Consider the following 12,410-nt stretch of genomic DNA (forward strand, 5'->3'; position numbering starts at 1 on the left):
GGCAGGCCCAAACGTATCGTGAGGGTCTGCTGGGAATGACTGGCGGAACCCTCTGTCAGCAAGGTCTTCAACTCCCACTTCCGGGAGAGCTTCTCCCAGATCCCAGGGGAGGTTGGAGACATGGAGTCCGAGTGGACCATGTTCTCCACCTCCATTGTCGATGCGGCTGCTCGTAGCTGTGGTCGCAAGGTCTCTGGTGCCTGTCGCGGCGGCAATCCCTGAACCCAGTGGTGGACACCGGAAGTAAGGGATGCCATCAAGCTGAAGAAGGAGTCCTACTTATCTTTGTTGGTAGGTGGGACCCCAGAGGCAGCTGACGGGTACCGGCAGGCCAAGCGTGCCGCAGCCCTTGCGGTCGCAGAGGCAAAAACTCGGGTCTGGGAGGAGTTCGGGGAGGCTATGGAGGAGGACTATCGGTCAGCCTCAAAGAGATTCTGGCAAACCGTCTGACGCCTCAGGAGGCAGAAGCAGCTCTCCACCAGCACTGTTTATGGTGCGGGTGGGGAGCTGTTGACCCTGACTGGGGATGTTGTCGGGCGGTGGAAGGAGTACTTCGAGGATCTCCTCAATCCCATCGTCACGTCTTCCGAAGAGGAAGCAGAGACTGGGGACTCAGAGGCGGACTCATCCATTAGCCAGGCCGAAGTCACCGAGGTGGTTAGAAAGCTCCTCGGTGGCAAGGCTCCTGGGGTGGATGAAATCCGTCCTGAGTACCTTAAGTCTCTGGATGTTGTGGGGCTGCCTTGGCTGACACGCCTCTGCAACATTGTGTGGCGATCGGGGACAGTGCCTCTGGATTGGCAGACCAGGGTGGTGGTCCCTCTGTTTAAGAAGGGGGACCGGAGGGTGTGTTCCAGCTATAGGGGATCACACTCCTCAGCCTCCCCGGTAAGGTCTATTCCAGAGTACTGGAGAGGATTCAGGAGGAGCAGTGTGGTTTTCGTCCTGGTCGCGGCACACTGGACCAGCTCTACACGCTCCATCGGGTGCTCGAGGGTTCATGGGAGTTTGCCCAACCAGTCCACATGTGTTTCATGGATCTGGAGAAGGTGTTTGACTGTGTCCCTTGGGGCACCCTGTGGGGAGTGCTCTGGGAGTACGGGGTCCGGGGTCCTTTGCTAAGGGCTATCCGGTCCCTGTACGACCACAGCAGGAGCTTGGTTCGCATTGCCGGTAGTAAGTTAAACCTGTTTCCAGTGCATGTTGGCTTCCGCCAGGGCTACCCTTTGTCACCGGTTCTGTTCATTATTTTTATGGACAGAATTTCTAGGCGCAGCCAGGGTGTAGAGGGGGTCTGGTTTGGGAACCACAGAATCTCATCTCTGCTGTTTGCGGACGATGTGGTTCTGTTGGCTTCGTCAAATCAGGACCTTCAGCGTGCACTGGGGCGGTTTGCAGCCGAGTGTGAAGCGTCCGGGATGAAAATCAGCACCTCCATATCCGAGGCCATGGTTCTCGACCGGAAAAAGGTGCTTTGCCCTCTTCAGGTCGGTGGAGTATCCTTGCCTCAAGTGGAGGAGTTTAAGTATCTCGGGGTCTTGTTCACGAGTGAGGGACAGATGGAGCGTGATATCGATAGACGGATCGGTGCAGCATCTGCAGTGATGCGGTCGCTGTATCGGACCGTCGTGGTGAAGAGAGAGCTGAGTAGGGGAGCAAGGCTCTCGATTTACCGATCAATCTACGTACCGATCCTCACCTATGGTCATGAGATTTGGCTCATGACCGAAAGAACGAGGTCGCGAGTACAAGCGGCCGAGATGAGTTTCCTCCGCAGGGTGCGCCCCTTAGAGATAGGGTGAGGAGCTCGGTCACTTGGGAGGAGCTCGGAGTCGAGCCGCTGCTCCTCCACGTCGAAAGGAGTCAGTTGAGGTGGCTCGGGCATCTTTTCTGGATGCCCCCTGGACGCCTCACTGGAGAGGTGTTCCGGGCACGTCCCACTGGGAGGAGGCCCCGGGGAAGACCCAGGACATGCTGGAGGGACTACATCTCTCGGCTGGCTTGGGAACGCCTTGGGGTTCCCCCGGAGGAGCTGGGGGAGGAGTGTGTGGATCGGGAGGTCTGGGCGGCTTTGCTTGAGCTGCTGCCCCCGCGACCCGACTCCGGATAAAGCGGAAGAAAATGGATGGATTTCAGTTAGTTTTTTTTTTTTTGGAAAATCCGTGTTGGGCAGGACCGCACATTTGAACCCAATGTGTAGCAGACCCAATGGGCCCCCCACCAAAAATTGGTCCGCCCTGCCTTCACTGCGCATGCGTCATTTGGGACCACAGCAGAGTCTCTGAATAATGTGATTATTAACCATCAGATGACAAGGTAAAACCTCTTAAATCATTCTAAAGTCAGTTTTAAGCAGAAAGAGGCCATTTTAAGCAGAAACAAGGCAATAATCGGTGAGTCACTACTGATACTTTGAAATGGCTGCTGTGCTCTGATCGCTTCCACTGTCTTTTATGATGAAATAATGCAGAATTTATGTACAAATGATTGTTGTACAAAAACTTCAGATATCTGTTGCTAAGATTGATGATGACTGGAGTGCAGTTTGAAGCAGAAACAAAGCGATAATTGGTGAACAACGTGTGACGCACGGAAATGATGCATGCGCAGTGAAGGCAGGGTGGATCAGTTCCTAGGGGGGACCATTCGGTCAGCGACACCGGGAAGAAATTTGCAGTGCTGGGCAGTAGTGCCCGGCGCCGCCCATAGCTAGATTCCTGATCTGGTTAATCTAATGAAAAAGTAAATAAAAAGTGATCTGGATCTTGAATGGTGTTGTTTTTTTCTTCCACATTTTTAGGCATATTAGACTTATGTAGACTGTAGTTTAACACTTATAACTTTTTATTATTTAAAAAAGATCAACTTTTTACATCCTGATAGCAGAAGAATAGTCCCCCCCCCCCCCCCCCCCCCAAAAAAAAAGTATATTACATGTCATAAATGTTAAAAAAAAACTTGTAAACTAAAAAGGACAGTTTTCAATGTCAGAATCCTTGGAAAAATACAAAGATGTCATAATGTTGAGAAATTGGCAAAAAGCAAAATAACTGCCTTTTATGTTCATTCATGTACTGGCAAAATTAACAACACATCAGACCAATTGCATTGCAGTTGAAAAGTTTTCTTGGCACAATTTGCAGAAGTTAGAAATAAAAGCTTACAGAGTATTTTGATTTTACACATCAGCTTCAAAAACATTTGATGTTAATAAGGTTACAGGCTCAGTAGAGCTTTGCCCAGTGCACTGGGCCTTTATCAAGACAAACTTAGGGAATACATATAATTCATGAACTGTAACAAACAATCCGGTGGTTATCCACTAGTCCACTTTATTGCATATGATACAGGTTGCTAGTAAAATAGTTGACTTCTAAACCAGGCTGGTGCTGCCACTTCTTAAGAAGTGAGGATTTTTTTGGCTGGTGGCTCATTCAGTGGAGCAGCATCTTGATCTTTGGCTCTCTTCAATGCTACATGCTTTTCAGCCTGAGGAGGATCACATTTAATTACAAATGTATTCAGTTAAAAACATACTAAATGCACATGTATGGGGCAGCACGGTGCCTTAGTGGTTAGCACTGTTGCCTCACAGTGAGAAGGTCATGGGTTTGATTCCCGCCTGTGGCCTTTCTGTGTGGCGTTTGCGTGTTCTCCCAGTGTTTAAATGGGTTCTCTCCGGGTGCTCCGCCTTCCTCCTACATCCAAAGACATGCAGGTTAGATGAACTGGTAACTTTAGATTGTCCATAGGTGTGCGTGTGGGTGTGAATGTGTTTGTTTGTCTGTTTGTGGCCCAAAGACAGACTGGCGTCCTGTCCAGGGTGTACCCTGCCTCACGCTTTGTGACTGCTGGGATAGGCTCCAGCCCCCCGCAACCCTTAATTGGACTAAGTGGTTTAAGATGAGTGTGTGTGTGTACATGTATGTATGTTCTCTGCTCTGTTCAGTGACCACAAGCATCCATGTACATGTAAAGGAGTAAACAGGGCCTTTCAAGTACTCTGTCAACAATGAGCCCAAAAATATTAGGAAATATTCTCCTAATGTACCTTAGCGATCTAATTTATGTGGGTGAATTGATGATAACACGTCAGATGAAACCCGAAGTCGGGGTGTTCTGTGACAACATGAGAAGACTTCCCTCCATTTCGCCAGGATTTACAGCAATCGACAACCTTAATCCACCTCGCTGCTGTCACTGGGGCGGATTTCTCATTATTTAAGAATAAGAATAAGAATTTAGGGATTCAAGGTGAAAAAAAGCATTTAATTTCTGCTCTGTAGACAGCGAGCGGCACTCACCATGTTGGTTACACGATGCTAGGATGTGTAAGTTGAACAGTGATTGCTTCAGACGGGTCACGTGGTGTTCCGCTTCTCAGTGAAAAAAGTTTTTTTTTTCTTGCATTTATATCTCACTGTTGTGTAGACCTTTTGAGTTGAACTCTATGAAATATACTTTTGTATATTTTTAACAAAATGTTTTACATAAGGATCACTGTGACCGATTTTACTGGAATGGAATGTAAATAAGTATTTTTCATCCGATCGCCTGTTTTGGCTGCTCCCTTGTTTTCACTCAGGGTCATCACAACATATCCAAGGTGGATATGCTAAGAATTTTATGCCAGACACCAGATCCTGATGCAACTCCACATTACATAGAGAAATGTGGCAGGGGTGATGTTTGAACCGGGATCAAGGATGAACCAAGCACATTAACCACTTGGTCATCACCTGCTATTTCACTTTACTGAGTAATTTATTTAATTTATTTAACTTTGTACTTGTAGTGTTTTCTGCATTTGTGAGTGTGTTGGAAGTGCTGTGGCCTCTGATCACTATACAAATGCCATTTAACACATACTGTAACTTCTTTGTTGCAGAAGATAAATGGATTGTCCAAGCTTGCAGTGAGCCTATTATTCCAGCAGAGGGCAGCAGCATTATGTTGTAGTTTCAACTGAGCAGTGATTTCTGCACATTGAAGTACTTTGGAATGCATGTTATAAGTGTCCTTTCCAAAGAAAAGCAGAATCACACATGCTAACAGGAGTAACATATTTGGCCATGCAATGTCTTATTGCATGTGCTTGAACCATCTTGATAAACTGATTAAAATGGCACCACCTTAACACATGGTGCATTAAAGTCCAGAAACACTGAACAGAAAACGGCTGCTGTGACGCGTGACGCATCACGACAAAGCTGGCACAGTCTGCAAAACCTCACTTTTAGACCTCACGGCTAAAAATTTTTCAAATGACTCAACACAAAATTTAAAAAAATGGTTACAAGAGCCTGAAAGATGTTGCAGATAGAAAGGCACATGGCGACAGAGTGAGAGCAGACACAGGCTCTTTCATCCAGTGCACAAAGTCAGCCTTTCATGTGTGGAATGTGGCCATCATTAATAATACATACAGATCTATCAGCTCAGCACAGCAGACCGCTGGGGGTTAAAGTTCAGGCCTGACAGTGACACTACCGATCAGCATCACAGAGAACCACTGACATTCTCACTTCCTCACCCAGCAGAATATGGAGGAAGTGAAGCGACAGAGACGTGGAGTTCGGAGGACGCCTCAGGAGACTGCAGACGTTTTGTAAAATCCTCAGGCAAATGTAAATATTCTTGCAATCACCACATGACATTCTGGGGAATTTTCACAACTGTGGCTGAGGAAAAAAGACGCAGTCCCCAGCGGCAATCCATCATCAGTTTCCCCTCACACAAGGGGAGCAATTCTTCAAATGAAATGGAAGTTGCTATATATATATATATATATATATATGCAGACAGGATTAAAAAAAATCTGATTTGTAGTATTTATGTGCACTTTTTCTATGCTTATACAGAACTCTACAATGCTGGGTCTCAACTGGTGGGTGTTCATCCCATTTGCTGATTTTTTTTTTTTAATATATATTATTAAATGGACTCTATGCATCACTGACATAAAGGTGGATTGCTTTAATTAGGGATTCTAATACTCTGATTAGACTTTCTACATGTATTTGATGCACTGAGCTGGGCATACACTGTCCATTTTTTAAATTCTGAGCCCTACAACTTTTTTTTTTTTTTTTTTTACTTGGGCAAAGTTTGTTAGTTTGTTAATTTCATTTGTCGTGCAGTGTACAGGGTTAACTAGTGATTAAACTCTTTCTATCGGCCCAATGAAATTCAGACGTCAAAATGAAATTCAGACCCCCTCATAAGGGTATGACATAGATTAAGCGTAGCCACAAACAAATTCCCCTAAACTCAGTGGTTGGGTTTTTTCTTTGTTTGTTTGTTTTTTTTTCACACCACAAAATTAGAGATTCATCAAGAGAACTGAAAACATGGCAAAACGTGCACAGTAAAATCACCAGTGTAAAGTTAACACTGCCAGTGTAGATATCGTCCTACCCTGGTCAGAGTGGGACTTTGTGATTTTACTGTGTGTAATTTGTTTTAACAAAAGTATTGGAGGCTAGGCTGAGGTATGGCTGGGAAAAAAAAAAAAAAATATATATATATATATATATAAGGTATCGTCATAATACCGACATGAAACTGCTGAAATAGCTGTTACATGACATAGTCATGAATGTGTCATAAACATTATGTCAATGTCATAAACGTTTATGACTGCTGTCATTAAGTGTCATACGGTACAAGTTGACACGTTGGCACACAAATGAAGACCAAAAAGAGTTATGTCGCTTTGATTAATGCCAAGTTGTCATATTTAAGACAACCCAAAAAATACCCAGTTGTCATTACAAATAACAAATGACATTAATGACAGCAGTCGTAAACATTTATGACATTGACATAATTTTTATGATACATTCATGACTGTGTCATGTAACACTTATGACAGTGTCATGTCACTATTATGACGATACCTTCATGTACCGGCTCAAGTCACCTGTTAAACCTATTTTAAAGCATAAATAATTGTAGTTGTGTGTGTGCTGATTTGGCTGTGATTCAGGAGTAACTTTCTGTTCTGTACCTGACATCTGGACCTTTTATAAAATATCATGATTCTGATTTGGCTGTGATTCAGGAGTAACTTTCTGTTCTGTACCCGAGATCTGGACCTTTTATAAAATATCATGATTCTGATTTGGCTGTGATTCAGGAGTAACTTTCTGTTGTGTACCTGAGATCTGGACCTTTTAAAAAATATCATGATTTTAGTTTTCTTTTGGTTAACTGCAGGGCCAAGGTCTGATAATAGTACTGTTGATTTTCTTTTTGTTTGGGTGACAGCAGAACCAGGTCATCATCATAGAACAGAAAGTTAACCTCTGAGTCATGCAGTGAGACCATCTGATGGATGGTCAGTTTATTGATACAGACGTTGAATATTGTTGGGCTTAAAAAGAGAGGATGGTTTTATGTTTATTACCAATTCTAATTACACACTTGTTTCCTGTGTACATTGATTCAATACGGTCATTTTACACCACTTTCTATCATTTTATAAAATAATCCTATATGTAATCTTGTTCTTGTTACTTGCCTTTGATTATGAACAAATACAAGATCTGTACCTTGACTTGTATCTGATCTAACACTGAATAAGTTCTTATTTGTGAAAAACTCTTAGATGGATTTCAGTGCTACATTACATTGAAATCCATTCATGTCATATTGAGATATCCGGCCAATTAGCTAACTAGCTAAATTACTAACTAACAGAGATAGACAGCAGCTAAAACATAACACCCGATCAATGGAAATTGCTAACATTTTGAAAGATTGTCAGGATGATTCGACAGAGCTTCACCCGCCATCGCTAATCAATCAATCAATTCAATCAATCAATTTTTTTATATAGCGCCAAATCACAACAAACAGTTGCCCCAAGGTGCTTTATATTGTAAGGCAAGGCCATACAATAATTATGTAAAACCCCAACGGTCAAAACGACCCCCTGTGAGCAAGCACTTGGCTACAGTGGGAAGGAAAAACTCCCTTTTAACAGGAAGAAACCTCCAGCAGAACCAGGCTCAGGGAGGGGCAGTCTTCTGCTGGGACTGGTTGGGGCTGAGGGAGAGAACCAGGAAAAAGACATGCTGTGGAGGGGAGCAGAGATCGATCACTAATGATTAAATGCAGAGTGGTGCATACAGAGCAAAAAGAGAAAGAAACAGTGCATCATGGGAACCCCCCAGCAGTCTACGTCTATAGCAGCATAACTAAGGGATGGTTCAGGGTCACCTGATCCAGCCCTAACTATAAGCTTTAGCAAAAGGAAAGTTTTAAGCCTAATCTTAAAAGTAGAGAGGGTGTCTGTCTCCCTGATCTGAATTGGGAGCTGATTCCACAGGAGAGGAGCCTGAAAGCTGAAGGCTCTGCCTCCCATTCTACTCTTACAAACCCTAGGAACTACAAGTAAGCCTGCAGTCTGAGAGCGAAGCGCTCTATTGGGGTGATATGGTACTACGAGGTCCCTAAGATAAGATGGGACCTGATTATTCAAAACCTTATAAGTAAGAAGAAGAATTTTAAATTCTATTCTAGAATTAACAGGAAGCCAATGAAGAGAGGCCAATATGGGTGAGATATGCTCACCCATATCGAATCAATAGATGAGACGCAGCAATGACTGGAAGCAAGACAATGTAAACACCATTATCCAAAGGTGCTGATGGAAGAAAACAGAATCACAAAGACACAGAGACATATAATTAGGGAAAAATAAGTGCTGTAGAACATTTTGCTTCTCTGAAAGCAGCACTGGATTTCAGCCAAAGTATTAGCGAAGCTAAAAATACCCATACAGAAGATAGAGTGAGATTAACTCAGCCACACTGCCTTAATAAATGTACACTGCTTGTAGCTTTTATGAGAAAATGATTTAAGGTTGTTCAATCATTTTCTGTTATCTGCAAATTTGTCACAGTCTCAGATACATGAAGACACTTTCTTTTGTTTGAGTGTTGACCAGATACAGCTTTGGATCAGGGTTAGCGTGTAAGGTTTATTCATGCTAGCATCAAGTTGTGCAAACAATGGACAATTCTTCTGGCACTGATGTTCAATGTCACAGGGGAAAAAACTTGCAAGACGTGGATTACACAGTTTTTAAGTAAGCTAATATCAGCAGTTAGATGTCTACAAAAACAAATATTGGCACAAAGAACAAGTCTACAGACCCTCAGGTGCTACATCTTAAAAGAAACATGTCTCTAAACTAACAACATTGGGGGGGGGGGGGCGTGTGAAACACACGCCACATGTATTGCGGGGAGGAGTGGGGGTGCAGGGAAACACACACGCCACATATATTGTGGGGGGAGTGGGGGGAGCACGAAGAAACACACGTATATCCTGAAAGCATGAATGGCACCACATTTCCTAAGTGCTCCGCAAGTACGAGGTCAATTAGAAAAGTATCCGACCTTATTATTTTGTTCAAAAACCATATGGATTTGAATCATGTGTGATTGTGTCAGACAACCTTGAACACTCGTGCGCATGCCTGAGTTTTTCCATGCCTGTCGGTTTCGTCATTCGCCTGTGAGCAGGCTTTGAGTGAGGAGTGGTCCATCCCCTCGGCGGATTTTCATTGTCAGGAAATGGCGGAATGATTTGGGCTTTTTTTCCATCAGAATTTTTTCAGAAACTGTTAGAGACTGGCAGCTGGAAACCATTCGAAAAATTTATCTGGCTTTCGGTGAAAATTTTACGGGCTTCACAGAGAATAAGGACTGTTACTACAGCTTTAAGGATGCTCGGCGCGCCGTGCTCCATGCCGCCATCAAGAGCCACAAACCACCGGATCATTTCTAAACAGATGGCTCTGTGGAGCCAGGACTGTCGTGTGCACTTTCTCTGGTTATCACAAGAGCTGGACATCAGCCATTTTCCGGCAGATTTCACTTTTAACAAGAGATTTTGTCATGGAAAGCCGACCGGAGGCTTCGCGGGTCACGACCGATTTGCTGATGGAGCGAGACAAAGGAACACCTCCATTTTGGTCTCACAGGACGGCTTTGAGATGGTGTTCAGACAGCTGTCGGTGGTTTTTCCATCGAGTGATTATCCGAGAAATGGTGGATGTGCCTGGACATGCCAGAACATGTCCCGTGAGGCTTCATCACGGCGTTGTTGTGTGCCATGCGGCACCACCATGACGCGCGAAGTCTCCGCTCCTCTTTCCATGACAAAAACTCCTGTAACAGTGGAATGTGCCGTTCATTTCCAAACTGGATGCTGTGTTTTATCCGGGACGTCTTCTGACTAGCACAGGAATTGTGAAAACACGTGGACATCAGCACTTGTTCGGCACATTGAGAGAGACGTGCGAAGGAATTCCGCGCGTCGCGGCAGTGCCGCATGGCGCAAAGCAACGCCGTGATGAAACCTCACGGGACATGTTCTGGCATGTCCAGGCACATCCACAATTTCTCAGATAATCACTCGATGGAAAAACCACCGACAGCTGTCTGAACGCCATCTCAAAGCCGTCCTGTGAGACCAAAACGGAGGTGTTCCTTTGTCTCGCTCCATCAGCAAATCGGTCGTGATGCGCGAAGCCTCCGCTCGGCTTTCCATGACAAAATCTCTTGTTAAAAGTGAAATCTGATGGAAAATGGTTGATGTCCAGCTCTTGTGATAACCAGAGAAATGGCACACGACGGTCCCGGCTCCACAGAGCCATCCGTTTAGAAATGATCCGGTGGTTTGTGGCTCTCGATGGCGGCACGGAGTGCGGCGCGCCGAGCATCCTTAAAGCCATCCTTAAAGCTGTAGTAACAGTCCTTATTCTCTGTGAAGCCCATAAAATTTTCACCGAAAGCCAGATAAATTTTTCGAATGGTTTCCAGCTGCTTGTCTCTAACAGTTTCTGAAAAAATTCTGATGGAAAAAAAGCCCAAATCATTCCGTCATTTCCTGACAATGAAAATCCGCCGAGGGGGCTGGACCACTCCTCACTCAAAGCCTGCTCACAGGCGAATGACGCAACCGACAGGCGTGGAAAAACTCACGCATGCGCACGAGGGTTCAAGCTTGTCTGACGCAATCACACGTGATTCAAATCCATATGGTTTTTGAAAAAATAATAAGGTCGGATACTTTTCTAATAGACCTCATAGTATTGGATGCTCGTGTGTAGTACCTGGAATTTGGCCAACACCTGCCAAGAGAGGGATCGAACGGGCACTCACAGGGCACTCTGTCTTTCGGCCACTGGTGTGTGCGAATGGTTGTGGCGACAGGTGTACGAGGCGTTAGAGGTGGCTCAGATTTTTCACAAATGGCATGTAATTCCTCCTTTGTGTGCTCGTCGGCATCAGTCGTGCTACGTATGAAGGGGCCCTTAATGTTGTTGGAGAACATACAGTGTGTCATACAGGTAAGGATTAATCAACAAGATGCCATGCATTATATGGTTGACTGCACGACGCGGAGTCTAAAACACCATGACGCGAAGTGCATTCAAACTGTATAATGCGCAGCTTCGAGTTGTTTAATCCGCTTATACCATGGTCCCACACAGTGAGCTAACACAAATATTTATTTAAGTTAACTTTTTACGTGTTCTCTTCTTCTTTCCCGTCTTCAATCTTGTCCAATTTGTCCGATGTTAAGTCTTTATGCCATTGCTTTTGCTGTTCTTCTCGTTTGCTCTCCTTCTCTTCCCATTCCTCAAATGTTTTATTTTGGCCAAAAATATTAAAATTCACTTGGAAATCTATGTTTTATCGCGTTTCTGTCATTCACCTGTCAAAACTAGCTTGAGGCAGAAAATAATACTGTTAAATACTAATAGTAAGTCCCTTCAGCTGCTCACTCATTTGCACTTGGGGTCACCACAGCAAATCCAAGGTGGATCTGCATGTTAAATTGGCACAAATTTTACACCAGACACCAGATCCTGATGCAACTCCACATTACATCAGATTACTGTAATGCTGTCCACAAAGTACAAACTCAAACTATTTCCACTTTTAAATTTATTCAAAGTCACAATGGAAATCAGGCCCGTGTCCCCAGAGTCACAGCACACCAAAAGGCTCCATTCTCTGAAGGACTTTTACTCTTCCTTTTTAGATATTTAGATATACCTTAGTACACTAGCATAGTTCCACCTTAGAATTGGAATATAATATATAAGATATACCTACTGAATTTTCATGGAGACGTGGCGGGGTGGCACACTGGGGACCTTCTGCACTGAAACCAAGTGCATTAACCACTTGACCACCACCCCATAACAGTGTCTACCTTCCAGGTGGTAAACTTGTAAGAGTACAAAATTATTCTGGTTAAATTTGATGCAAAACAATAATACTATAAAAATAATGAAGTCTCTTGTATATCAGTATATTCCATATACACTCAACAAAAATATAAACGCAACACTTTTGGTTTTGCTCCCATTTTGTACGAGATGAACT

The sequence above is a fragment of the Thalassophryne amazonica genome, chromosome 4 (genome assembly GCF_902500255.1).
Source record: "Thalassophryne amazonica chromosome 4, fThaAma1.1, whole genome shotgun sequence".
NCBI classification, from domain to species: domain Eukaryota; kingdom Metazoa; phylum Chordata; class Actinopteri; order Batrachoidiformes; family Batrachoididae; genus Thalassophryne; species Thalassophryne amazonica.